At 37.5% G+C, this 20,774-nt stretch overlaps 2 long non-coding RNA genes across 2 annotated transcripts; one reads left to right on the plus strand and one right to left on the minus strand.

Moving 5' to 3' along the window:
• Positions 1-3,869: 3,869 nt before the first annotated feature.
• On the minus strand, positions 3,870-8,949 carry LOC309473990. The gene is made up of 3 exons (XR_014197151.1): positions 8,283-8,949; positions 4,873-4,938; positions 3,870-4,577 (listed from the first exon to the last, which is right to left on the minus strand). It is a non-coding gene; the product is annotated as an uncharacterized lncRNA (long non-coding RNA).
• Positions 8,950-15,173: 6,224 nt separating this feature from the next.
• LOC309474000 lies at positions 15,174-20,536 on the plus strand. The gene is made up of 3 exons (XR_014197164.1): positions 15,174-15,341; positions 18,988-19,101; positions 20,331-20,536. It is a non-coding gene; the product is annotated as an uncharacterized lncRNA (long non-coding RNA).
• The last annotated feature ends 238 nt before the right edge of the window (positions 20,537-20,774 follow it).

Below are 20,774 nucleotides of genomic sequence, written 5' to 3' on the forward strand. Positions count from 1 at the left end.
TAAAATAAAGACCAAAATGTGTATTTTGGACTTTTTTTCACCACAAGTCTGAAAGAAGGCATTGAAGACAAATGGCCAAAAATCTCAAAATTGACCAGTGAAAAAAAAACCCTATGTTTTTGCCTGCCGTGTCTCGCCTTAAATCACTTCAGACCTGAATTATGTTTTAAGTTTCTGAAAAATATAAAAGTACATTTTCCCAGCTCATGAGGCTTCTATAAATGAGAACAAATAAAAATTTTTTTAAAAATGTTTGGCTTTAATTGTAATTTTTTTTGTCCATTTCAATGGACGTCAGGTCAAAACAGGTGTACTTCACAAAAATGTACCAACATAAAATTAAATAATAAACATAAAAATTGTTAGTATATACTTAAAGCTTTTTCTCAAGGTCAAAAACTTTCCAACAGTATACCATTTCAACTTTAATTTTGAGGTTTTTGTTTTATAGATTGCACATTGTTTGTAACAAACTAAATATCTTAGAATCAATCAATATGGTCATGTTAGAGTCATTTTCTTTGCGCATCTTTCTTTTTTTAGATCAAAAACTTGAACATTACAACATTTCAACTTTAATTGTAAGGTTTTTGCTTTATAGATCGCACATTTGTTTATTTATAACAAAATAAACCTAGGAATCAATCAACGCATTCACTTTAGAGTAATTTACTGTGTGCATCTTTGAAACAATTTCTCTGTTAACGATTTCTTGTATTTCTACAGTACATTATGGCAGCACGGTTGCCATGCATGATGCATGTATTTCGATTTCCAGTAACTACTGTAATTCACTTTACAGTACACAAGATCAGTACTGTAAACTACCAAATAGTACTTTACTGGATTTGTACTGTATTTCGTCATTTGATCTGCTTTTGCTGTAATTAATTATACGGTGTTGTACTGTAATATCTATATTGATACATTACTGATAAATATTATTGTAATTTTCAAAATAATTACTAATAATGATAATATTATATCATAATATAATATGTAGTTATTAGGAAATATAGGCTATAATGGGAAAAAATATGGAAATCAATGGCTATACTGTCAACTGTCTAGTTACCGACATTCTTCAAAATATCTTCTTTTGTGTTCAGCCGAATAAAGAAACTCATACAGATTTGGAACAACATAAGGATGAGTAAGTGATGACAAATATAATTTTTGGGTGTACTATACCTATAAAGGGATAGTTCACCCAAAAATTTAAATTGGCCCATGATTTACTCACCCTCAAGCCATCCTAGGTGTATGACATTGTTCTTCTTTCAGACGAATACAATCGGAGTTATATTAAAAAATGTCCTGGCTTCCAAGCTTTATAATGGCAGTGAATGGTTGTTTCTGTTGAAAGTCCATAAAAGTGCATCCATCCATGATAAAAGTGCTCCATGCGGCTCTTGAAGGTAAATAAAGGCCTTCTGAAGCGAAGCGATGCGTTTGTGTAAGAAAAATGATTCATTTTCAAGTTACGCTTTAGATTTATGTCAAATCTGTATGTTTTGTACAGTTTCGCCGGAAGCTAGTCATTTTACTTTATAAAGTTTTAAATACGGATATTTTTCTTACATCTCCATCTTCCTCATCATCACTCCACATAAAGTCAACATCTGAGATACTTCCATCAGCTATATGTTCAAGCACTTCAAGAACTATATATTCTGCATATGAAAAAGTAAAAAAAATGTATTGGTACTGTGATATAGATTTTTTATATAAGAAATTTCAATCAGCATTACTGGACTTCAATTACTGGAATGTGATTTCAGTAACAGGCTTTTGAACCCACTGTCCATTCTAATGGACAGACACATTTGAAAAAATCCTGATTTAAAATTTGAAATTCTACAATCGATTTTTAACTTTAATTAATAAGTTCAATCTTTCTATTTTACATACAAACTATGAAATACTGACAAACATATCAAAAAATTTAAATAAAACCATAGAAAATGTTGCTTGCTTCTGTGTTTGGAGTGAAGTGCTGACATGCTTCTCTTCAAAGTAGTGTTTTTTTTTAATAATTACTACATGCAGAGCTTTACTGCCATTTGATTGGATGACAAGCATCCAATCTAATGGACTGCAGGCTTTAAACTAGGTGAAATGCTCCAGAAGTAAAAAAAAAAAGGGGGGTTGACATGTGATGTCCATTGTAATGGACGCAGGGTCTGAATGGGTTAAATCACTTCACGGGCAAAAATTAAGGAAATTAGTTAAACAACAGGCCTACCTTTGTTGTTTTCATTCTACAAAACAAGACGTAAGTGCCTGGGTTTAGTGCTGAAAACAGAAATGGTCTCATCATAGTCCAAAGAGTCACAGAGTTCTTTTTTCAAATAACTTTTTGGCTAAAAAGCAGCTAAGTTACCAAAATTAGCCCAGAGCCCGCCGCCCAGAGAGTCTATAGCAACCATAGCAACCAATTACTTTCCGGAGAGAGAGTTTATACAACTTGCTTCAACAGTTCCATTTTATTCGGAAAACAAATTAAACACACACACCAGTCAACAATAAATCAGGATTATATTAATATATTTTCTTAAATACATTTGAATAATAAAAAGAAACTAAAAATGTATTTTGATCAAACTTGCCTGGGCGGGCCAGTGAGTAATGTGGGCGGGCCAGTGCCGCCCTGGCCCATTACTGGCTACGCGCCTGATGGAAACACCAATCACTGTTAAATGACTCCACATTTAATACACACAGACTTTGTGGCTCAGATAAGGTCCAGTTCTGGTTTATTTCTTTGCTCTTGGCTGACATGTGGCATTGCTATGGCCTGCTTGTGGCCCAGATCTGGCAAACAGGAGTGGGCCACCCAAGGGCCGTCATTCCACGCTGCATGTGGGCCAGATCTGCATTCCACAAGTGCCATATGTGGGCCGGATCTGGGCCGAAACAATGTTGCTATCTGGGGAGGGATGTGACAACAACCTCATTGTCGAAATTTGGACATGTGTCAAACCACTGTGATTCGGTATCTTTCTTAAGTTTAAATCCAGCACTACTCGAGGCTGATGCTGAATTCTCAAATTGATCAGTTGAGCCAGATGCGTCGGAAGACATGGTGTCAAGCCAAACTTGTTTAACTTTCTTCTTGCCTCTTTTTCCCATGCATAAAGATGTCAAATCAGAACGTTTTCACGTATTTTTTCACGTTATCACCAGTCCGATTAATAGGTTATAGTGCATAAAATCTACCTTTAGAAATGACCTGGACTTTTAACATCAACAACATGCATAAAGGAATCTCATTTCTCCAAATATTACTAACTACACTTGCTCCTTACCAACCCACTCTTCAAAAACAAGTTTATCTACTTTGGGATATTGTCACAAATTACACAAAGTGATGAGGGTATATGTTAAAACCTATTTAAAAAGTTTCACTTTCTATCAGAGTTCATCAGCTTTACTAGCAATTTTAATAGTAAGGGTTTATAGAATGCAACAAGAACATAAAAAGCAGCAACATATAAAGGAGAACGAAGCCTAAATAGCCTAATAAGTAACTTGAAGGCCTCCATGCTTTAATGTCTTGATTGACATTGTCAAAGTTTTAAAAGAAAATGCACTTACACACTCCCCTTCAACCAGTCCTATTTGTGGAGCGTAGGGTTATAGTCTCAATACAAGCAACCTCAATTCTCTCAGACAACCTAATCACATTATTATAATAATGCTTGCTCTTTTGTTGTTTGGTGGAGATTGTGGATAGGATCGCAAGTTGCTGAGGTCTCACCAAGTATATTTAGCTCATTAGTTGATTTCATTATGTTTGACTACTAAACTTGATTCATCTGCATTTAATAATCTAGGTTTGTCATTATTAATACACAAAACAACATTAGTTGAATCACTGAACTTTATTTGATTTGGTCACCTCAAGAATCCGTTCCTTAACAAAGGACAGCATTGTAAAAATGAATGAAGGAAAATAAAAGTGAATCCTGACATCTCCTCCTCAGACCATGGTCAAGTCAAGTCAAATCACCTTTATTTATATAGCGCTTTTTACAATACAGATTGTATCAAAGCAGCTTCACATTGATAACATGAAAATAATACAACAAAGTTTGTTTCTAGAAGAAAATTGCATCATCGTCCACCAGAAAACGATATTTATTATTTATTATACTTATTAAGGCAGATCAATAATATTGTTGAATATTAAATGTCCCCAACTAAGCAAGCCAAAAGCAAAGGCAACAGTGGCAAGGAACCAAAACTCCATCAGTGACAGAATGGAGAAAAAAACCTTGGGAGAACCCAGGCTCAGTCGGGGGCCAGTTCTCCTCTAGCCAACGAGCGAACAGTGTATGATTATGATCCAGGCAGCGTTACAGGTCAGAGGTCAGATTGGTCGTGTCGATGAGGCCTTCACAGGGCTGATGAGGCTGGCACTTCAGGGATGCGTCATGGTTGGGTCCAGGTGCAGATCCACCATCTGATCTGGATACGGCCGGGGTCCACCTCACTTCAGTAAACGGAGAGACTGGTTGACACTTCAGTACTGCGTTGTCGTCTCTTCACACACCGCCTTGATGAAACACAGACACCTGAACAATTAAAACAAAGATTAGAAGATAAAAAAAATTACTTGCAGGAAGAGATGTTGCTGTTCAAAATCGCCAAACAAGCTGGAACTTGTGTAGACAAAATGTGTGTGATAATAAATTGCCTTTAGATCTGCTAAAAATCAAGTTAGATTGTTTTCATTAACATGCTTGTTAAAAACAAGATACATCCAGCTTCTTTCTATGCTTTCTATGTCTAACCAAACATAATGTAAGTGTTGATTGCACATTAGCAAGTGTGTCTAGTGATGGACACGGCACCACATTTAAATAATACCTTGAGTAACTGAGTCAGGGAGATGAGGTGAACCCGAAGTTACACAGGCAGCGTTCCCCTGGTCATCTATAGAAATATTGCACAGTATAAATGTATGGGCTTAAAGAGCCTGTCTGCCTACCAATCAAACACCATGGGCATGAGGGGATACATGTAAAACTGCAGACAGCCAATTCTATATTATAATAATATAATAATCATGGCAAAGTTGTTGAACCGGATGAAGTCAGGAGAGCGTGACTGTGCAACAATACCTTGAGTGATAATTTTACTAGGAAATGATGTAGACTTTACACAGGCCAAGTCTTCCCTGTTGTTTTAAAATTAACAATGAAGAGAGATGACAAAAAGTTAAGCTTCTAACAAAGTTTCTAACCATCGTACTAAACAGAGAGACTAATATTAGCGTAGACGCCATTCTTCTTATGATGTAACGAGTACATCAGGATTTATGGGAAGTGTTCCCGGTTCCGGCTGACCTAATCTATGCAGCCTAACATTGAATTATAAAAGTCTATAATGTGTTATGTGTATGCTAGGTCAAAGAGATGTGTTTTTAGTCTAGCTCTGAACTGACAGAGTGTGTCTGCTTCCCGGACAATGTTAGGAAGACTGTTCCAAAGTTTTGGTGTTAAAAGGTATTATCAACTGGCCGGAATTTTGAGATTGCAATAGACGTGAAGGACTATAATGCGTTAAGAGCTCGCTCAAGTACTGCGGAGCTAAACCATTTAGTGCTTTGTAAGTAATCAGCAATATTTTAAAATGTATACAATGTTTAATAGGGAGCCAGTGCAGTGTTGACAGAACCGGGCTAATATGGTCATACTTTCTGGTTCTGGTAAGAACTCTAGCTGCTGCGTTTTGGACCAGCTGTAATTTGAATATTAAGCGTGCAGGGCAACCACCCATAATAGCATTACAACAATCTAGCCTTGATGTCATGAACGCATGGACTAATTGTTCCGCATGCGGTTTTACAGATACTAGACACGTGACTTTCAAATGAAAGATTGGTATCAAAGAGCACACCCAGGTTCCTAACCGACGACGAAGACTTAACAGAGCAGCCATCAAGTGTTAGACAGTATTCTAGATTATTACGTGAGGACATTTTTTGTCTAATAAATAGAATCTGTTTTTTCAGAATTAAGTAGTAGGAAATTACTAGTCATCCAATTTTTTATATCACCTATGCATTCCGTTAATTTTGTGAATTAGTAAGTTTCATCAGGGCGTGAAGAAATATAGAGCTGAGTATCATCAGCATAACAGTGAAAACTAATTCCATGCTTCCTAATGATATCTCCCAAGGGTAGCATGTACAGAGTGAAAAGCAACGGTCCTAGTACTGAGCCTTGTGGTACGCCATAGTGAACTTGTGATCGATGAGACATCTCTTCATTTACTGCTACAAACGGATAACGGTCGGATAAGTATGATTTAAACCGTGCTCATGCAATTCCATTAATGCCAACATAATTTTCGAGTCTATTTAAAAGAATGTTGTGGTCAATAGTATCAAATGCAGCACTAAGATCGAGTAACACTAATAGAGAGATACAACCACGATTGGATGATAAGAGCAAATCATTTGTAACTCTTATGAGAGCAGTCTCAGTACTATGGTACGGTCTAAATCCTGACTGAAAATCCTCGCAGATATCATTTCTTTCTAAAAAGGAACATAGTTGTGAGGATACCGCCTTTTCTAGTATCTTTGAAAGAAAAGGTAGATTCGAGATCGGCCTGTAATTGACTAATTCTGTACGATCAAGTTGAGTTGCGTTTTTTTAACAAGCGGTTTAATCATAGCCAGCTTAAAAGTTTTTGGTACGTATCCTGATGACAAAGATGAATGAATGATATTAAGAAGAGGATTTTTCTCAAAGAGCAAGGACGCGCTTGCCCACGACTGGCCGAGCCGCCCGTTATATGCATTTCCTCCGGTCACGATGCTACCACAAGTCATCGAACAGATCAGGGAAAGCAAGTGTGCAGTGCTGGGTCTTCCAGACCCAGTTATGGTTCTCCGAGTTGACACAACTGCTGGAAACAGCCCCATGGCTAATTCCGCTGAGAAGAGATCTCCTCACGCAGGCGAACGGGAAAATCTGGCATCCCCGTCCCGACTTGTGGGCCCTTCATGTATGGCCCCTCAACGGGTACCTGGGTGTCTCCTGCATAGGGTGCTAAAAACCATCACTGAAGCAGGAGCCCCCTCAACTAGGCACTTCTATGCTCAGAAATGGGTGGTGTTCTCTGGCTGGTGCGCAGCACGGAGCTTGGACCCCGACTCATGCAAAGTACCAAGTGTACTGGTTTTTTTTGCAAGAGCTCTTGAACGCGGGTCGCACCCCCTCCACGCTCAAAGTAAATGTGGCGGCCATAACATCATCTCATGCTCTTGTGGCCGGACAATCACTAGGAAGGAACATTGTGCGCTTCCTTAAAGGGGCAAGGAGGCTAAACTCTCCGCGACCCCCCTCTGTGCCTATCTGGGACCTCTCCACGGTCCTGGAAGCATTGAAGGGTGCACCGTTTGAGCCGCTTCGGTGTGCGGACCTGAAGCACCTCTCGTTCAAAACCGCTCTTTTTCTGGCGCTCGCTTCAGTCAAGAGAGTGGGCGATTTACATGTGCTATCAGTGAGCGCGTCCTGCCTTGAGTTTGGGCCTAACGACTCCAGAGCCGTCCTCAAGCCAAGGTATGGTTATATTCCTAAAATGCTCTCGACTCCGTTCAGAGCACAGGTTATTTCACTCGCAGCTCTTCGCTCACCAGAGGATGAAAGAGACACGAATTTACTCTGTCCCGTCAGGGCTCTCAGAGTTTATCGGGAGCATTCTGACAGTCGGAACAGTTTTTCGTATGCTTTGGCGGCCGCACCAAGGGGTCAGAGCTCATTCCACGAGAGGCATGGCCTCGTCTTGGGCTTGGTCAAGTGGAATACCCATTGAAGATATGTGTGGTGGCAGGCTGGGCCTCGCCGTCCACATTTATGAGGTTTTATAACCTGGAATTGGTTCGTGAGTCTGAGCTGCCTCGCCATAGATTCGTGCAGTTGCCGCAGCACAGCCAATGACCGTACTCGCTGTTTATCTGTGTATGCTGTGCAGCTGCACTGCGTTTTAAAGATTTGGCTTCAATATTCTCGAGAAATGGAGTTTTCTCATAGCGTAAGCTGGCCAGGTAAGCTAGGTTACGTTAGTAACCGGGACGAGGGAACTGCAAAGGGGCATGAAATAAACAACATATTAGTAATATTAGTCAGCGTTATTTTAGAACTTCCAAAAAAGTTAAATATGACATATATTCCTAAAGTAAACAAAACAGTCAATGTTTCAATAGTTACAAATATTCAACAACCCAAAATACAATAACAGCAACTTGACTAATCATTGTTCCTCACCTCCTCTTCCTCTATCTCCTTCAGGATGGTTGCCAGATCTTTGCCCTGTAGTTCCTCCTTCAGCAGCATCAGTTTCTGCTCAGCCTCAGACATCAGCTGCAGTGTTTGTTCTTCTGAGTCTGGAGTCAGCTGTGGTGTCGGACCCTTCATCTGCCAGAGACCAAGAGGAATGCTCAGACATTTCATGCATGCATCATTTGAATGTAAAAACATTTCCTTAATCACTAACTACAGAGAAAACATCCCTGGACACTTAATGAATTTTTCTTATACAGTTTCTAAAAAAAACATAAAAAAAAAAAACATTCTAAAACACCTATACTATGTATCAGTCTCCGATGCGCGTTCACGAGAGCACCACGACACGTGTGTGTGTGTGGTGATGACGCAGCAGCTGGCGTTCTGACATATAACCTACAAGCAGAGGAAGATGCACGCGAGGCCGCGCATGCGTCGTGGTGCTCTCGTGAATGTGCGTTGGAGACTGATACAGAAGGGAAGAAATTACTGAATAAAGTTGACATTTTGTTTTTTTTGGTGCACAGAAAGTATTCTTCATAAAATTAAAGGGATGGTTCAGAGTAAATTCAACCCAGGGTCCTTTGCACCATGACCTCAAGCCAAACACCCCTGGAATGCTTGAGGTCATGGTGCAAAGGACCCTGGGTTGAATTTACTCTCAATAATCAATAATCAATAATTTACGTTTTTGTGCTGTTAATACGTAAATATTTTACGTTTTAGTGCTGTAAATACGTCAGTATTATACGTTTCTGTGTGTATAAAACGTAAGTAAATGTACGTATGGTAGAATTACACTTTACGTAAAAATACACACGTATTCTCATGAGATCACGTTGCAGCATGCGAATGAAAACATGCGCAAGAAACTGGCTGAGGTCAGACATTATGAACACACACACATATGTAATGTTAAAACATATCCATATCATTTAAGTCACGTTATAGCTGTATTTGATGCATATCTTGGTCTTGGTTGTTCCAGGGAGAGGAACAAGTAACCAAGGATGTTTTTCAAGACCGTGGGATGGAGAATGAATCATTTAGGAACATGCCCGTTAAGGTGAGGTTAAATGAACCTTTATATCAGTTATTTAAAAACCTTTTTCCACTTCTTTCACTTGTACTATCCAGTGGTTACAGAATCACCTGCATATCAGTTGTGGTTGACAGTCATTTTTGTTGTGCAGTCGGCTCTGACGGTGCTGGAGAAGGAGGTTTGTGATAAAGCGAAGAAGCTGAATGCTTTGAAACAAACCACTGACACACAGAGGCAGCGTTTGGAGGAGTTGAAGCGCCAGTACGAGAGCATGAAGCCTCTGCCTGACAACCAGGAACTAGACGAGGAAAAGGTAGAAATTGTCTCTTTTTTTTATTTTGAATGAACACTGGTGAATCTTACAATTTAAGAATTGTCCAGGTTTCCTCCCAAAATCGAAAGGAAAAAAAGCAGTAAGAATATTGAGCCTTTTTTTCCAGTCAAATCATTTTTGTCCCAATTTCTCCTTACTGTAATTACTGTAAACCATGCCCACAGTTTTATTATCACCATTATTATTATATAATCTAAACAATTCACGAGAATACGATTTTTTTGCACATCATAATGAGAATTAGAGTAAAGAAGGGAACTCTGCCATAAGTTTCCCTAAGTGGTCATTCTTCCATTGTAAATGCTCTTCTTCCTTCTCTCAAGTCTTTCGTCTTCCCCTCTGTCTTGATTAGTGGGAAGCAGAGTGTTTAGCCACCCTGTATCGATGAGCACAATTAAATATGTTAGTTCAAGCAAGAAAATGAATGAACTTGTGTGCTTGTTTTATAGAAATTGCGCATTCTGGAAAACAGATTGGAGGAAGCGCAGCTGAAACGTCATGAAGCAAAGAACGTAATGCGAGGATACCTCAAAGAGAAGGACAAACTACAGGTATCTGAGAAAGAACAGATGAACTGGTTCATGTACAGACTGACACAGCACACACACATAAACCCACACAGATGTGTATTATAAAGCATGATACCCCATATATTTAATGTTGAAAATTTAAGCAATCCAATGTATCCAATGACACTCATCCATACCATTCAAAATATATTCTTATAATAATCATAAATGTTTCTTGAGCACCAAATCAGCATATTAGAATGATTTCTGAAGGATCATGTGACACTGGGAATGAAGAATGGCTGCTGAAAATTCAGCTTTGATCACAGGAAAAAATTACATTATAAAATAGATTAAAATAGAAAACAGTTATTTTAAATTGTACAGGTGTGCATAAGAGACTTCTTTCATTAAAGGGTTAGTTCAGCTAAAATTGAAAATTCTGTCATTAATTACTCTTCATCTTCGGAACACAAGATTAAGATCTTTTTTATGAAATCTGAGAGCTTTCTGTCCCTCCATTGACAGCTACGCAACTACCACTTTCAAGCCCCAGAAAGGTAGTATAGACATCATTAAAGTAATCTTTTAAAAATATTTAAAATAAATATTCTTAATATTCTAATATATAATAATATTAAATATTGCGAAAAAAACAAACATAATTTACCACCTTATTTACAAAATATTAATCTCCAGCATGCGTTCATGCAACAACAACACACATGCGCCACGGTGCTTTTTCGGTGATTACTTATTCCCTTTCTGGGGCTTGAAAGTGGTAGTTGCATAGGCTGTCAATAGAGGGACAGAAAAATATCTTCATTTGTGTTCCGAAGATGAACGAAAGTCTTATGGGTTTGGAACCACATGAGGGTGAGTAAATAATGACAGAATTTTCAGTTTTGGGTGAATAATCCCTTTAAGATTAAAACTCTTAGCGACCCCAATCTTTTGAACAGCATCATGGTAAATAAACATTTATGATTATCCTCTTATTTGTTTCTTCAGGGAGACAGTTTTACATTTCAGCCACGGCTGGACAGGATGGAGGCAGAGATCCACCGGCAGACACAAGTGCTCAAAGAACTGCAGGTCACGAACGGTGACGCTCACTTCTCAAAGGATGCAGCCATGGTAAAGACAAAGCATTTAATAAATGATAAAAAAAAAATGGGTAACACTTTATTTTACAGTGTCCTTGTTACATATGTTACATGTACTTACAATAGTATTAACAGTTAATTATGCATAATTACATGCAACTAACCCTCAATCAAACCCTAATCCTAACCCTATAGTAAGTACTTGCACTTAATTAATATTACTCAGTACTTAAATATATAATTACACTGTAACAATGACACCGTAAAATAAAGTGTAACCAAAAAATGTAATGAGATAATAAAGCAAGCATACGTGTAAGTGTGCCATGGTAAAGGTTGTGCAAGTAATGCTTCTCGTAAAGAGTAGGGGTGTAACTCCGGTGTCCTGCCCAAATTCCCTCCATTGGCCTTTATCAATCATGGCCTACGAATAAGAATCCTCATGCTTTCAATTGGCTTTATCACTCTCTCTCCTCTCCACCTATAGCTGGTGTGTGGTGAGCGCACTGGCGCCATTGTTCTGACAGTGGATGCTGCACACTGGTGGTGGTTGAGGGGAGAGCGCTCTATAAATGCCTCATTTCATTAAGATGTGTGTGTGTGTGTGTGTGTGTGTGTGTGTGTGTGTGTGTGTCCAGGCTGAGCTGCAGCTTCAGGACGAGAAGGTGTGCAGTAGGGCCGCAACGACGAAAATTAGAGGCGTCTGCTCAGGTTATGGTAAGATATTGGCACACAAAAAGAAAAATGTAACTTGCACGCTAATCAATAATATTAACAAACTTACTGAAAAAGAGCATTTGAGCCAAGAAGATAATAATACCTTATTAGAATTACAAAATCAACTAGATATTTTATATGAGAACAAAGCGAAAGGAGCTTTTATAAGGTCACGTAGGAATTGGATGGAACGGGGTGAGAAAAACAGCAGATATTTCTTTAACATGGAAAAAAGAAGAAATGAAATCAATTCTATAAGAAAACTTGACATTGGGGAAAAGATTAGCGAGGATAGTAAAGAGATATCAAACTATATAAGTGCTTTTTATGAAAAACTTTACTCAAAAGATATTAATCTCAAAGATCCAGAGGAAATCTTTAGCTTGATTAACTCGCCTAAATGTGTAGATGCAGAATATAATAAAATCTGCTGCCAGGGCATAACTCTTGAGGAGATTATTTGGGGAATAGCTCAATTAAAGAACAATAAGTCACCAGGCTGTGATGGCCTGACCTCTGAGTTGTATAAATGTTTCTCTGAGTCACTAGGTACATTTCTTCTGGCTGTCTTCAAAGAATCTCTTGACAGAGGGGAGCTTCCTCCTTCTCTGAGGCAAGGTGTCATAACACTTATTCCAAAACCTCACAAAGACTCTCTATTAATCGAAAATTGGCGTCCCATTACATTGCTAAATAATGACTATAAGATTCTAGCTTCTATCTTAGCAAAACGTCTCAAATCTAAACTACACACTTTAATTGATGAATGCCAATCTGGTTTCATGAAAGATCGTCACATAGCCAATAACATTCGCTTAGTTTTGGATCTAATTGAATACAAAGACTTTCTAGATGATGAACACCTGATTTTATTCTTAGACTTTCAGAAAGCCTTTGACACGATAAGCCACAAATTTATTTTTGATACTTTAAACTTTTTTAATTTTGGTAAGAATTTTATTAATGCTGTAAAAACTCTGTACATGGGAGGAAACAGTTGTGTTAAATTGGCTAATGGAACTTCACCCAGATTTTACATTAACAAAGGTATCCGCCAAGGCTGCCCCACCTCGCCTCTTCTATTTTTGATTGTGGCTCAGATTCTCTGTGATTTAATCCACAAGAGTTCATTCAAAGGAATTTCTTTAAATGAAAGAGAAATAAAAATTTCACAGCTGGCGGATGACACAACCCTGTTTCTAAAAAATGAATCCCAAATAGGAGTTGCACTAAATATTGTAAACCAATTTGCTGAAAGCTCAGGCTTGAATCTAAATCTTTCAAAATGTGAGCTGTTTTCTCTTAAAAATAAGCATTTGGGTCAAATATGTGGCATAAATATAAATAATTTAGTAACTTATCTTGGAATAAAAATCAGTCATAATCACAAGTTGATGACAGAGAGTAATATCTCATTACTACATGACTCTATTAATAAAAAGTTTGACTCTTGGCTCGCAAGAGATATATCTACGTATGGCAGGGTTCTTCTTTCTAAAGCAGAAGGTCTCTCACGAGCAGCATATTTATTTACATCAATAGAAATACCTAAATTCCAATGTGCCAATCTAGACAAACTATTATATAACTTTATATGGAGGAAGAAACCCCATAAAATCCGGAAAAACATCTTGACTAATAAAATTGAGGACGGGGGGTTATCTGTAATTGACTTCTCACTTTTCAATGAGATATTAAAAATCAAATGGATTAAAAGATTTCTAAAAAATCCAAACAGTTTGTGGAACATTGTGCCAAACTTTATCTTTGAAAAACTTGGTAAAATCACATTCTTACTTCAATGCCCATACTCCATCAACAGACTGCCAGTCAAACTGTCAAACTTCCATAAACAGGCTCTAACTTGTTGGTCACTTTTGTACAAACACAATTTCTCCCCTCACAAATGTTTTATCTGGAACAACATGAACATAATATATAGAAACAAGACTCTCTTTATAGAAAACTGGTTTAAACATGATATTATTCTGGTATCCCAATTATTAAATAACTCAAATCAAATTTTAACTTATGATGACTTCACACATAAATTTAATTTCCATCCTCCAAGAAAAGAATTTGATATTGTAACCAGAGCTATACCCCATGGGATCATCACCCTACTTAGAGATGAGACAGATTTGGATCAAATTAATATATCTTTCTCCAGCAGTGTTTCAATAAATGGTCTATCTTTTCTAGACAGAAAAGTCAACAACAAAGTAATAAAAAACCTTTTATGTGCAAAATCTATCCCTGCCTCCAGGTACAAATGGTCCCCCTTGTATGAACATATTAACTGGAATAGAGCATGGAGTAACCCACATACATTTTTAATCACAAACAAAGTAAAAGAAATATCATTTAAAATTCTTCACCATTATTACCCCTGTAACAAGATTATTTCTAAATTTATCCCTACTGTAGAGGAAAAATGTAGCTTCTGCTCTCTGGAAACAGAAACGTTAGACCATTTATTCTATAGCTGTTCACATAGCTCTTCTCTGTGGAATGATATACAGTGTTTCATTAATGGACAACTTGGCTCAAACATACACTTATCTAATTTTGACGTCTTCTTTTACTTTTCTGACTCAAACTCCTTTGTACAATATATAGTCAACTTATTAATTTTGCTTGGAAAATTCTTTATTCATAAATCGAAATTTATGAAGAACATACCTCTTTTCAATGTTTTTAAGCTTGACTTAAAAAATTATATAGACTGTATCTCTGGATTAGATGGTAAATCAGCATCAAAATGTATGCAATACTTATCTAAGTTAACTTTATAATTAATTTAACTGATATTTACTGTCTGATACTCTGGCTGTGTACTTTTATGTTATTTATAATTTTTATACAGATTATTTGTTAGCCTACTTGTATGATGTTGGTCTCAATTCTCTATTGGCTGATGTGTATTTGTTACTTTTTTTTATTTATTTTTTTTATTTTTTTTTATTCCTTTTGAAAACGTGAACTGTACTTAAATGAATTTTGTATTACAAGATCAGTTTATTTTTTAGCAAATTGTATCAAATGTGTTATGCAATAAAAAAAAAAAAAAAAAAAAAATAATAATAATAATAAAAAATAAAAATAAAAAAAAAAAAAAATAAATAAAAAAAAAAAAAGGGCCGCAACGACGCGTCGAAGTCATCGATTACGTCGACTATGAAAATACGTCGACACGCATGAAATGCGTCGACGCGTAATTATTTACGTTTAAATATCGAGTAATGGCGGCTTCTGCTCCCTCTCATGGTGAAAATGACAGACCACGATCATCCAAAGTATGGGAATACTTTACCACTACGGCCGAACAGAAAGGTGCTTTCACTATGCAAACTATGCCCCATTCGGTGACAATAAAATGGACTTTAATTTATAACTTAAACTTAAATCTGTTAACGAAGCTTTCATTTGCCAGTTTTTAAAAGTTGTGTATGCACATGTAGACTAGAGACCTGCACTCCCGCGGGTCACAACGCAACAGAGTGCGGCGCGGGAGCCGGGAACATAGATCTGATGGCCGGGCGCGGGCGGTAATGCACTCGTGTGTGTGCTGGTTGCGGGAGAATAAAACGATTCGCGGAACTCCCGCAAAATAGAATTATCTATACATTGAACATCTAAAAACGAATAAATTGTCATTCATCTGTTTGACAAAAGCAACAAGAACAACTAAAACAAAATAGAAACGATTTACAGGCCAGAGTCTCTATCTATTTATAACATGTTTGCAGCGTTGAACAATGTAGCCAATCACAGACATATGTGTTGATTTCTTGAACGCCAATCAGATGCATTTATGCTAGAATCCCCTCACCGCTCAAAATGGACTTTTTGTTCAGTGCTGAATTCTGCATACTGGCAAATCATCTGATTATAGCAAACAAAGTGTAGCTATTATGAAAGATTCATTGTGCAGCCAGTTTCATTGATAATAACAGAGTTAATCTGTGAGATCGCGATGAACTGAGATGTCAGCTTTTTACAGGGTTGCCAACTTTTCAGTTTAGCTCGGAGTGAGACTTCTCCGACGGGGGGGGGGGGGGGGGGGGGCTAACTGGGGGGGGGGGGGGGGGGGGGGGGGCAGGCAGGGGCCACTTGTGCTTTTAGGGAGCACACCTTTAACATTCATCTTAACCTATTTTCAGTATTATTTCAAGTCATTTTTCACCATGTCATGCATGACTGCAATCTCTAGAAAAAGCTAATAAATAATATTAGCTAAGCTAATAAAACAATTTCAATTCAAATGAATGTTTCATTATGTTTAATTGTAGTGTGATATAATGATCAATAATAACACATTTTTAGCATCTAAGCACATCTAGGCACTTTTTTACACCTGGGGTGGGCGATATGGCAATAATATCACAATTTTTGTTTTGTTTTTCAGAAAAAATCACGATTTTATCATGATTCTTTTTCATGTTGGTTTTACTATTTTGCATGTGACTGAGCATTACAGCCAAACTAATGTCCCTATTTTAAAAACAAAGCCTTATAACAAAATATAGGTAACAAAATATAAAATAAAAAAGAATGGCAGACATTTAGGTCAAAGTGGCGAAGCTAAAATCTTTGTCACTATTTTCTTTGTTATTAAAAATTAAGAACAGAGATACATATTACACATACACAACTTAATATACAAATGAAATAAACAGTGCTTTATTTTTTCAGCTATAGGTGTATTTAACAGTAGAATTGAAGAAAGTAATTAAATGGACAAATATGAAAATAAAACACAAAAGACTTAAAGTTCTCAGTCAAGAGCAGTGAATGATTTCCTCTGTGTTTTGTTGTTTTATTAACATTAAAGGGATAGTTCTCCCCCCAAAAAGTCATAATTTACTCTCTTAAGTTGTTTTAAACCTGAATAAGTTTCTTTCTTCTGTTGAAAATAAACGTTATTTGAAAGAATGTCAGTAACCAAACAGTTGATGTACCCCTGTGACTTCCATAGTATATTTTTTTCCTACTATGTATGTCAATGGGGACCAGCAACTGTTTGGTTTTGGGTGAACTATCTCTTTAAGAACAAGCGGCAGCATGTTTATTATTAGGGCTACTGTCTCTGTAAGAACTGCACGCGACGCGTCTAATATACACGCATATATATATGACAAGCAAATTTTAATTAATTTTCTCTGTTTGCTTTCACTTTAGACATAACCAACTTTGTTTATGTAAACATTGTCTGTATTTGACAGTATTAGCGCAATATTAGACTCACAAGATAACTTAGTCCAGTAACAGGCTTTTTTAGTGCATGTGCGCGTCGAGTGTACGCGCTCAGTAAAGCGCATATTTGAACAGCGCATCAGCAGCGAATGACATGTTTAACCGGCAAGGCTTTAAAGCACATGCAAATAATGAACTTTTGTGAACTGCAGTGTCCCGTTCCTCTGCGTTAACATTTGATGTGAATATACGTCGTGCTGCAGTGTAGACTATAGATGAAGGCGCCGCAACTGATAAAATGCGCAGTTGTAAGACTTTCCCTCTCTGCCGTGCGTGCGCGCGCTATCGGTTGGTTTGGACGACAGTCTCGCATGCGTGCTCGCTCTAGGTTCTGGGAGATTTTTAACTAATTTGCGCCATAACTAGTGGTCCATCCAGTAGTTAAGAGCCTGAATTGTTTATAGTAATTCTGAAATTTAGTGCACATGAGTGAAAAAAAAATAGAGCACAGAAGAATGTCTATTTTTGCGTGAGATTTCTTTGTTGAGCGTGAGAGCGTGAGATTGAGGCTGAATGCGTGACTGTCACGCGAGATGCGTGAGAGTTGGCAACCCTGTTTTTAGGAATTATTAAGGGAGAAATCCGTCCTGCGCAGGTCTCTAATGTAGACTTTAAAAACAAACGACTAACGTTATATTAACATTAACAGTAGCCTATAGGCTGCAATCTATTGTATGTGAACCTTTTTGCAGATAAACACAAGTGCATTTTCGGACAAGTTAATTGAGTAAATCATACTCCCACTACGGTAATTAATAACAGATTATAGTAAACACATTTCCTAAATAGGCCTGTGTATCTTACATTTTTTTCAATAGTACCATTAGTTAAAAATAAAGTTTAAAATGCTTCCTGTTCGCATATTTCATAATAAAATGACAATTACCCTTTCTGAAAGAATATTTTTTTTGTCATCATTCATAGATTTCATGTTAAAATAATATACAGATGCACTACCCTCTTCAAAATACAGCTGATATATTGTTGTACTTATTATTTATTGGAAAGTTTGCCAATGGATAAATCAGCTAATCCCAAAAATAATCATTAGATTAATCGGAAAAATAATCGTTAGATTAGTCGACTAATCGAAGAAATAATCGATAGATTAATCGACAACAAAAATAATCGTTAGATGCAGCCCTAGTGTGCAGAGAGCGCAGAAAGCGAGAGAAAATCCTCTCCCTCTACAAGAAGCAGCAGGAGGAGAGGATTGCTCAGGCAAAGGAGAGGAAGAGAAGAGCGAGCATCATCCATCACACATCAGATAACAATGTAATACTCTAATAAGCATAAAGATATGTGTGTCATACTAATAGCACTTCTCATGTGAAGTGCACAGGAGACTGGACTCGCAATTGATGTTAATAGAGCTTTGTGTTAGCATGCTGCAAAGCTCACAACAATAAAATAAAATAGACAATTCAACTATTTATAAGTATATACACTTCCGGTCAAAAGCTTGGAATAATTACGATATTAAGTCTCTTTTGCTCACCAAAGCTGCATTTATTTGATGAGAAATAAAGTAATGTTGCGAAATATGTTATTACAATTTAAAATAACTGTTTTCTATTTAAGTATATAATTTATGCCTGTGATGCAAAGCTATATTTTCAGCATCATATACAGTCTTCAATGTCACATGATTCTTCAGAAATCATTCTAATATGGATTTGGTGCTCAAGTAACCTTTCTTATTATTATCAATGTTGAAAAATAGCTCCCCGACGAGCTGAGCAGCGAGGCCAACGCAGTAGAAGAAGTGGAAGCCATCTCTCCTTTTGAGGAAGCTTTCCAGCAAATCAGAGAGGCCACTGGAGTCACAGACCCACGGGTGAGGACACACAACACAACATTCAACTGTTTTCAGTGTGTTAGGGGAGTAACAGTTTAGGACACAAGGACCAGATGTTTGAAAGAAGACCCCGGAGTCAGAATTATAATAAATTAAAGAAAAGTTTTACTGAAGATAGTTTGCAGTTTCATCAGCAGAAGTTCAGCTTCAAGACTCACACAGTAGTTCGTAGGCCGCCCCACTTACAGTTACAAAGATCACAGCAGTTATATCCTACACCACACACACACACACAGCAGTTATACCCTTCACCAAGGTCTAAGCTACGTCCTTTATTCAGGTTGCAGTTTCTGATTGGCTAAGAAATAGATAAACATAGTAATTTTCCACACATATACATATAGACGGAAGCATATCTCTATCGATTATGCCGCTGACACTCAGACCCTGAAGTTAGACACGTCGTGACCTTCCAGGTCACAGATCTGCATTGCTGGGCGCCAGCATGTCCAGAACAATAACTCAGTCAATCTCCAATAATGCCAGTGGTTCCTTAACCTGTAACCAAGAAGATTAACACACACACACCGACACACAGCTTCTCTAAGGTTGGATTTGGCCAGGCTCTAACTATAAACAGGAGAGTCCTCTCAAAACATCAAGATAATGCATTCTTTCTCTCAAGGAGAGCTACACTTTAGTCTAACTGGAAAGTAAGGCTTTAACAAAGAAATGGTCCCTTAAACTATTGGCTTCAATGACCCTATGTTTTAACACGTTGAAGACCTTTCTCAAACACAAAACAAATCCATATTTCATTTCTGGAAGCCGGGCTAAATGAGCAAGCACTGTTACTGCATTCAGATATCAAACACAGACATTAAAGAATACATGAAAAGAACATTTCAGTAATCACACTGGTAACTTCTATAACAAAGTAAAATCCCCAGAGAAGTCATTTAACTCATTTGATATTTAGAAGGAAAAATATTGATTAATACCTTGATTATAATCACTCATTACATATACATTGAAGTATGAAGTATTAAAGCTCACCCTTCTGTTGTACAGAGTGGTGGTGGATTTGTTAATGTCTCAAAGGCCAGATCACGTTTACGTGTGATTGTGTGTGTGACTGAGAGACTGGCCTACTGGTACATGGGAACTATGAATGCTGTTGATCCATATGGAACAATAACAGAACTATTACGTTTAGCAGACAGAGCTGACACACACCTAACACACCTGCATGTCTTTTCTGTCAACAGATGAGGACAACAGGAGCAATGATGAGGATGTCATCACCCGTGTCAAGCTGAAGCAGCAGCCGGAGTCAATCATTGACCAAGCAACCATTGACCAAAGAAGACTTTCATTACAAATAAGAAGGGCAAACTGATCAACCTTGATCCATTAGCACCTGCACTAAGCCATTCGGCTGATATCGCTAAATAAGCTTTAACTTTAATAATGTTTGACCTTTCTGTCAACAGATGAAGACAACAGGAGCAATGATGAGGATGTCATCACCCGTGTCAAGCTGAAGCAGCAGTCGGAGTCAATCATTGACCAAGCAACCATTGACCAAAGAAGACTTTCATTACAAATAAGAAGGGCAAACTGATCAACCTTGATCCATTAGCACCTGCACTAAGCCATTCGGCTGATATCGCTAAATAAGCTTTAACTTTAATAATGTTTGACCTTTCTGT

This window comes from Leuciscus leuciscus (assembly GCF_965113295.1).
Source record: "Leuciscus leuciscus genome assembly, chromosome: 14".
Lineage (NCBI taxonomy): Eukaryota > Metazoa > Chordata > Actinopteri > Cypriniformes > Leuciscidae > Leuciscus > Leuciscus leuciscus.